At 36.3% G+C, this 8,322-nt stretch overlaps 1 pseudogene; it reads right to left on the bottom strand.

The window, feature by feature from the left end:
- Positions 1-2,261: 2,261 nt before the first annotated feature.
- On the bottom strand, positions 2,262-3,229 carry LOC130836265 (olfactory receptor 7A10-like; annotated as a pseudogene).
- Positions 3,230-8,322: the final 5,093 nt, after the last annotated feature.

Here is an 8,322-nt window from a genome sequence, read left to right as displayed (position 1 = left end):
CTTAGATTTTAGCATAAGGAGAAACTGAGAGAATAATCTTATTTCCATTGCCTGGGCATTAGGCAACAATTTGAATGTTCTAGTATATTTGTTCCATGTTGAAAACTAATTTTTCAATAACTTTTATAACTTCAGGATAGATTTAATAATATCTTACATTATCAACCTTGGATTATGAAATGTATCTATACAATTTCATTATAATATATTTTAAGGAACAGTTCAAGGGTTTAAATTGGACAGTGTTTTTCAGCTACTAGTTCAAGGTGAAGACTGCTAAGGTGAAATTTTAATACTATTCCATCCTCTCCTCAATGTGGTTCTGATTTGCATTCCCCTGATGATTAGCCATGTTGAACACCTTTTCATATATCAGTTGTTCACCATATGTCTTCTTTGGAAAAATGTCATAATTTTGTATAGCTCAGAAATTCAGAAAATGGACACTTTTAATAAGTGAAGTTTATTGCATACAATTATACTCCAGTTAGTTGATTAGAATGTAAAAATTCTAGTGGTGCATGACTCAGGGTTGGATCTGGAATACAAGTAGCTGAGTCACCATTAACAGGGCAGGGAGATGTATCTTATCACTAGAAAGTATGCAAAGTGTCATATATGTATTTAGAAACAGTGTAATTAAAGTAAGGCAATTCACATTTGACAAACCTTTTTTTGTGTGTAAACTAGCAGATTGATCTACATACGCAGATGGAGTAAATTTACCATATACTGGTTGAAGAGAAGTGCACTATAGCTTCACGCAATATCATGGATGAGATTAAGAAACATAAGGTAGAAAATCACAGCTGAATATACACTCATGAGGAGCCCAGTAGAGATCAGAACCACTCCCCACCATACAATCCCATTTGATGATGAAGGCAGTATATTACTATTTTGCTTTCAGAATGGCTTGTCATGCAGCATTAGCTAACTGATACAATAATAAAAGCAAAAAGCCCTGAGGGCAATTATAATGATCTGCTTCTTCTCATTGTAGGCATTTGTTCTGATATTTGAAAATGGAACTCTGTTATTGAAGTGTTTTTCAGATATCTGTTTTAAAAAGTGACTCCAATGAGGTGCCCTTCCAGTTAAACAGGAGATGTTGGAAAAAGATGCACATTTGAGCAAAACCTGTGACCCTGAATCTCATGACTGGACAAGAATTTATGTTCTTTATTGAGTCATCTGTTGGTCATGAGGATATAACATAATATATATCAATATCATCATTATATATGGTATATATAGTAGATGACTATATTTATATTGCTTATTCGTTGCCCACTAAATGGTTATTACAAAATTAGAAAAGGGGAAATAGTTCATTTAGAGTAATGGAAGGATCATATTTGTAGGTAGCACTGAAAGTTTTCAAGCAAAAACAAAGTAATAATTTAGTTAAAAAAGCACAAACATGTCAATCAATGCTTACTCAATGAAAAGCTCCCTTACACATGGACATCAATCTTCCATTCTTCAAAGAGTAGAGTATAGCACAAAAATGAATATTTTAATTAGTAATATAAAGTATAATTTAAAATTTTCTTCCATTGTATTTAAGTTCTCTAACTCAGAGGCAATATAATTTCAATCTATTCATTCCAATTTGTGTTTCTCTGTAGAATCCACTTGGAGACATAAATTTAGTAATCATTTTGCCAGTCACTATTGTAGGCATTGTGGACACAGAGCAGAATAGGAAAACATACTCCTAAGAAGGAGAATAAGACTCAATACCCAGCCATAGTGCACACTATGAAAGTCTATATTATCAGGAAGAGTAGCTAAGGTAGTGATACACAGTGAATGATTTACACAAATGTGAAAAAATATGGTCTTTGATGTTCCCCTATTGTAAAATTAGATGCATTTCCTTGGTTGTGAAATGTAGTTTCTTTTGTTTTTTCATATGACTACAGTTTCAGGAAAACAAGGTAAAAATTACTTGGGATAATGTATATTATCTGAGAAGAAATTATTCTTAACAAATCCTTGCTGCCTAATGAAAGAAATGAAAATTTTCAAGTATTCCTGATCAAAAGTTGGGAGAAAATCTTTGTGGGGTCGGAAAAAGGATAAACAGGGAAACTGTTTATTTGTGAGGCTGAGGCGGCATCTTAACAAAGTGAGTTACTTAAATTGTATAAAGATTTTGAAGTTAAAGAAATGGACACTCATGGAAATCAATAGCAGGAATAAGTTCTACTTCCACAGTGGGATCAAGGAAAAGCAATTTCTGTCTGGGTTGCTTATCAAGGGCACGTCTTCAGACTTAGGACATTTATCCCATTTATAGCTGCTGTCCCAAAGAATGCTTTCAGAGCCTTCCTGATGTCTTTGTTCCTCAGACTGTAAATGAAGGGGTTCAGCATAGGTGTGACCACAGGGTACATGACTGAGGCATTTGCACTTGTGTGTGAGCTGTAGGTAAGAGCAGGGCTAAGGGACACTCCTAAGCACGTACAATAAAATAAGGAGACAACTGAGAGGTGAGATGCACAGGGAGAAAATGCTTTATACTTTCCCTGAGCTGAGGCAATTCTATGTATGGAGGAAACTATCTTAGAGTAAGAATAAAGGATCCCAGTGAGGGGACCACCAGTCAGAAGCAGTGATGTAAAATATATTATCATGTTGTTAAGAAAAGTGTCAGAACATGCAAGTTGGACCACCTGACTGAGTTCACAGAAAAATTGGGGGATTTCTAAGTCTTCACAGAAGGGCAGATCCAATACCATTAAATTTTGTAACAAGGAATTCAGGACACTCATGATCCAGGACACCAGAACCAGCAGTCTATAGGGTCAGGGTTCATGATGACAGTGTAGTGCAGGGGGTGACAGATGGCCACAAGCTGGTCATAGGCCATCACACTCAGGAGGAAGTCATCCACAACTGCAAACAGTATATAAAAACACATCTGGGTGATGCAGCCTTCACAGGTTATACCTCTCCTCTGTGTCTGGATATTCCACAGCATCTTTGGGATGGTGGTGGAGGTGAAACAGATGTCTACAAAGGACAGGTTGGAGAGGAAGAAGTACATGGGTGTGTGGAGGTGGGAGTCTGAGCTGACGGCCAGGATGATGAGCAGGTTTCCAAACACAGTGATCAGATACATGGAGAGGAAAAGTCCAAATATGAGCAACTGCTGTTCTGATTCCTCTGAGAATCTCTGAAGGATCAATTCTGAAATTTGTGTATTATTCCCTGGTTCCATATGTTGGAAGTAACTACAAGAAAATTTTAAAAAAGACTAATTTTCCCATAAGCAAGTATTAGCAACCTAGAATAAATGTTCTGTTTATATTTTAGAGTCAATACATTAATTTCCATATTTGGTGTATGGTCTGGTCCCCATTAAGGGCATCCATAGTCCAATATTGTAGAAATTGCTTTTCCACTGTCAATCTGGTATCCAAGCATAATGTATACTACTGTTTTTTGAGAATATCTTTTATGCATTTGAGGAATATATATTGACTATAGACCATGTTCCAGGCACGGCCAGAGTATAGGGATGCTTAAAAAGAAGTCTCTACAAGTCAATGGTGGAAAAAGAATATAATCAAATAAAAATAATAACAACATATGTGACAGCACAGATTCTATGAAGAGAAGGAAAGCATGTGTAAAGGAGACTGAATAGAAGGTGTTCTTTTTATTGAGAGTTCAACTAAGACATGCAAACAAGGTGACACTTAACAGACATCTCAAAGAAGAATGAGAGAGAGACACAAGGTTATCTGGGGAAGTGTGTGCCTAGCAGAAGGAACAGCCAGTGCAAAGGCCCTGGGGAAGATGTCTGTTTTAGAAAATCAAGGTTCAGACTGAGCCAGTATGTGAAGGGGAATGAGCAAGCCATAGAGCGATGAGATGATGTTAGAGAATGTTGAGGAATGAGGTGGTCTGCCTGCTGCTGCTCAGATTTCAAGATATAAGGAATCAATTGTCCATACTATGTAAATCTTGCACTTCATTAATCTTGTTGCAAAGGCATCCAGTGAATTGAAAATGATCCCTTCCTTAGTACTTTACTTGATTGAGTTATGGACCCTTTATTATGAATCACCTTGGAACGTATAATTCCAGCTATCCCTGCTCTGAAGACTGCTTTAAGTTCACAAGGCGCGTGTGCGTGCACACACACACACACACACACACACACACACAGCATTCCCAGACCTCCTCATCAGTCTTATGTCCATGTCTTTTTCACTCCCTCCCACACTGTTTCACTGTTCAGGCTTTGAGCAGATACAACTCAAATTGTCCAGATCAGGTATTCTTTCTCTAAAGAATTTAGAAATGTTACCCAGAAATTCCTATCTTACATCTCCCATGGGCAGCTAAATTTGGGGCTACGTAATGGTATGTCCATTTTTTGGCTTTGTATTTAAATAAATATAAACAATCTCTTCCATAAACATAGAGAGAGGACTGAAATGGACACGAGAAAGAAAATATCTCATAAACTCAGGTTGTCCCTGAGAGACTTTGAGGAAGATAAAGCTTCATAGATTTTTGGCAGCATTCCAACCCTGATTAACTCCATCGGATGCTAAGCAAAAATAATGCTAGAGAAAAAACATTTGTCTGAAAGACAAAAGTGGTGATAAATTTATGGTGTGAAACACTACAGATTGAACCCTCAAAGTGAAAACTGATCAAAGAAAATAAACAAATAATTCTCAAAATGTAATATACGAAGTACAACATGCCCTGGCTATTGTTAATATCAAAAAGAAGACATGTTTTTCGCTGTGCCTATCCCATATTTATTTGACCAGTTGGTTTTTATGTTTACATTCTAATTACATTCTAATAACCATTCTATTACAACGAATCAGAAGGATTACCTATTCACTGTAAGAGTAACCAATACTCTTTAGGTAAACATCTAGAAAGCTACAAATTAAAATCTATGGAAGGGCCAAACTATTTTAACTAAGGCAAGAAACTTGGAAGTAAGAACTTGGACATGTAAAACATTTTAATGGTCAAATCATGCCCCAAAAGTCAGTGGAGGAAAAATAATTTAAAAAAGTAATTTGAATGGCTGATGATTGAATAATAGACATATAATATATGGCCATATAATAATAACAGACAAATGAAAATGGTGATTGAATATATGAATCTGTGCTCAAATTCAGTGATAGTTTGGAAAACAACAAAAATCTCTTTCACACCCATAAGCCTGCGCAAAATTTAAAGAGCTGTAACATTGATTGGGGTTAGAACTTTTAAAGAAGTAGCAATGGGGTACTCTGTTTTTTCTGGCAGAACTAAAAAGTGTTATAAGTTTGGGGAAACAAACTGAAGAATCATATAGATATTAAAAGCACAGATGTTCTTTAACTCAAGGTTTCTCAATCTCAGCACTATTGATATTTTAGGGCAGATCATTCTATGTGGTGGTACTGTCCTGTGCATTGTAGGATGTTTAGAACATTCCTGGCCTTCACCCACCACTTTTCAGTGTGACAGACAAATATTTCTCCAAACATCGCTCAGTGTCTCCTGGGGGAAAATTGCTTTTGGTTAGAACCACAGTTTGAATTTGATATCCCACAACATTTTTGTAGCCTTGTTATAACAGCAAGGTAATAACAAAGAACATAAAAGACCTTTAAAACTATGAGTAGCAGAGTCCCACCATGACATATACAGCCATTAAAATAATGTCATCATTACACTAGCTGATCAGAGGCAAGTTTTTGAGGTTTTATTAAGAAAGAAAATGTAGACAAGGTGAAAAAAATGCAGGAAACAAAGAGCATCTCTGATGTGCATAGGATCCTATTCATGCATTTGTAAAAAAGTGTGTGAATGAGTATGTGTGCCTGATATAGAAACAGAAGTTTTAAATGGAAGTAATAACTTATGAAAAAAATGCCAGTGAGAATGAGATTAGGTTAAGTAGAGTGGTTTAAAATCAACTGTTTGTGAATTCCAATCTCCCAAACAATTGTTCTTAACCTACTATACCTAACTATAGTTAACCTAATTTAATTCTTATTGACATTTTTCATAAGCTGTTACTTTCGTTTAAAACATATATACACTACTATGTATAAAATAGATAACTAATGAGAACCTATGGTATAGCACAGGGAACTCTACTTAATGATCTGTGGTGAACTAAATGGGAAGGAAATCCAAAAACAAGGGGATGTATGTACACATATAGGTGATTCACTTTGCTGTACGGCAGAAATTAACACAACATTGTAAAGCAACTGTACTCCAACAAAAAATTTAAAAAATGAAAACAATTGTTTGTGACAAATCAAATGAAAATCTACATCTAATTAATATAAAGACATAAAATGGTAATTATTTATTTATTTTTTATAAATTTATTTATTTATTTATTATTTATTTGTTTTTGGCTGTGTTGGGTCTTTGTTGGTGTGCACGGGCTTTCTCTAATTGTGGTGAGAGGGGCTACTCTTTATTGTGGTGTGCAGGCTTCTCATTGCAGTGGCTTCTCTTGTTGCGGAGCACAAGCTCTAGGAACGTGGGCCTCAGTAGTTGTGGCATGTGGGCTCAGTAGTTGTGGCTCATGGGCTTAGTAGCTCCGAGGCATGCAGGATCTTCCCAGACCAGGGCTCGAACCCGTGTCTCCTGCATTGGCAGATGGATTCTTTACCACTGCTCCACCAGGGAAGTCCAAAATGGTAATAATTTAATAACATCAACACAGGTCACTAATTCAAGACTAAATTATCATAGACTTGGGCATAATATAACAAAAGGTTTTCAAGAAGGGGGCAGTATCATTGTTATAACTTACAGAAAGATTCAAACATGTTTATTGAGATATAGGTTATCTTTAGTCATATGGTTAAAAAAGTCTTTCTATGGTTGAATGCCTTCCAAATGCCTAAATTGATGTGAGTTTTAGAAATAAATCTAATCCCAAAATGCCAAAAAGAACAACAAGGAATAAGGGAGATGTATAGCCCTACATAACATATATCATCTATATCTATATCTATATATCTATATTTATATCTATAATCTATCTAAGAGGGTGAGTCAAAAATTATCGTCACTCCAGTTATAGTAAAACTTCTGTTGGCTGCACACAAAGATATCTATCTATCTCATCTTCTTTATCCGTTCCTCTGTTGATGGACATTTAAGTTGCTTCCAAGTCTTGGCTACTGTAAATAGTGCTGTATTGGGAAAACCCGAATGAAATTTTTGGCCAGCCCAATATCTCTTTGAATTAGAGTTTTCTCTGGATATATGCTCAGAAGTGAGATTGCTGGATCATACAGAAACTCTATTTTTAGCTTTTTAAAGGAACCTCCATATGTTTTCCATGGAGGCTGCACCACTTTACAACCTCTCCGATGGTATAGGAGGATTCCCTTTTTTTAAAAAAATAAATTTATTTATTTATTTATTTATTTAATTGACTGTGTTGGGTCTTTTTTGCTGTGCATGGGCTTTCTTTGGTTGCTACTCTTTGTTGTGGTGTGCGGGTTCCTCATTGCCGTGGCTTCTCTTGTTGTGGCGCATGGGCTCTAGGCCCGTGAGCTTCAGTAGTTGCAGAACATGGGCTCAATAGTTGTGGCTCACAGATTCTAAAGCACAGGCTCAATAGTTGCGGCGCACGGGCTTAGTTGCTCCGTGGCATGTGGGATCTTCCTGGAGCAGGGATTGAACCCATGTCCCCTGCATTGGCAGGTGGATGCTCAACCACTGTGCCACCTAGGAAGCCCGAGGATTCCCTTTTCTACATGCCCTCTTGTGAGTTATTTTTGATGGATGATGGAAATATTTCTGAGCATGAAGGAGATATAGAATGGGTGAGCTTGATATCGTTTATTCACTGTCCCTTTATTGGTTATGACAATATTTAGAAAAGGGGAGATATTTCTTAGAGCAATAGAGTCATAATAGTTTTCACTACAAGTTTTCAAGCAAAAACAGGAAGATGATTATGTAATAGAATATAAAATACACCAAAAAATCCTTCACCTAAATGAATAAGCCACCTCACTGGTGGGCACCAATATGCCATACTTTAATGAGCAGATATACAGCATGAAAAGGAAAATATTTTGCATAGTAATGAAATGTGTAATTTAAAATTTTGCTTCTTCATGTTTAAGATCATCTCTGATACTAAGATGATTATTAGGTCAATCTGTTTATTCAAATCAATCTTTTCATGTAGACTCCCCTGGGAGATATACATTTGATATTTGCTTTTTTGTCATTTACTATGGTAGGCATTGTGGACCCTGAGGGGAATAAGACAGGAGAACCAGGCGGCCATTTAAAAAACACAGTGGC

This window comes from Hippopotamus amphibius, chromosome 15 (assembly GCF_030028045.1).
Source record: "Hippopotamus amphibius kiboko isolate mHipAmp2 chromosome 15, mHipAmp2.hap2, whole genome shotgun sequence".
NCBI lineage: Eukaryota > Metazoa > Chordata > Mammalia > Artiodactyla > Hippopotamidae > Hippopotamus > Hippopotamus amphibius.
The sequence above is the reverse complement of the archived record's forward strand: the minus strand, read 5'-3'. Positions and strand labels throughout refer to the sequence as shown.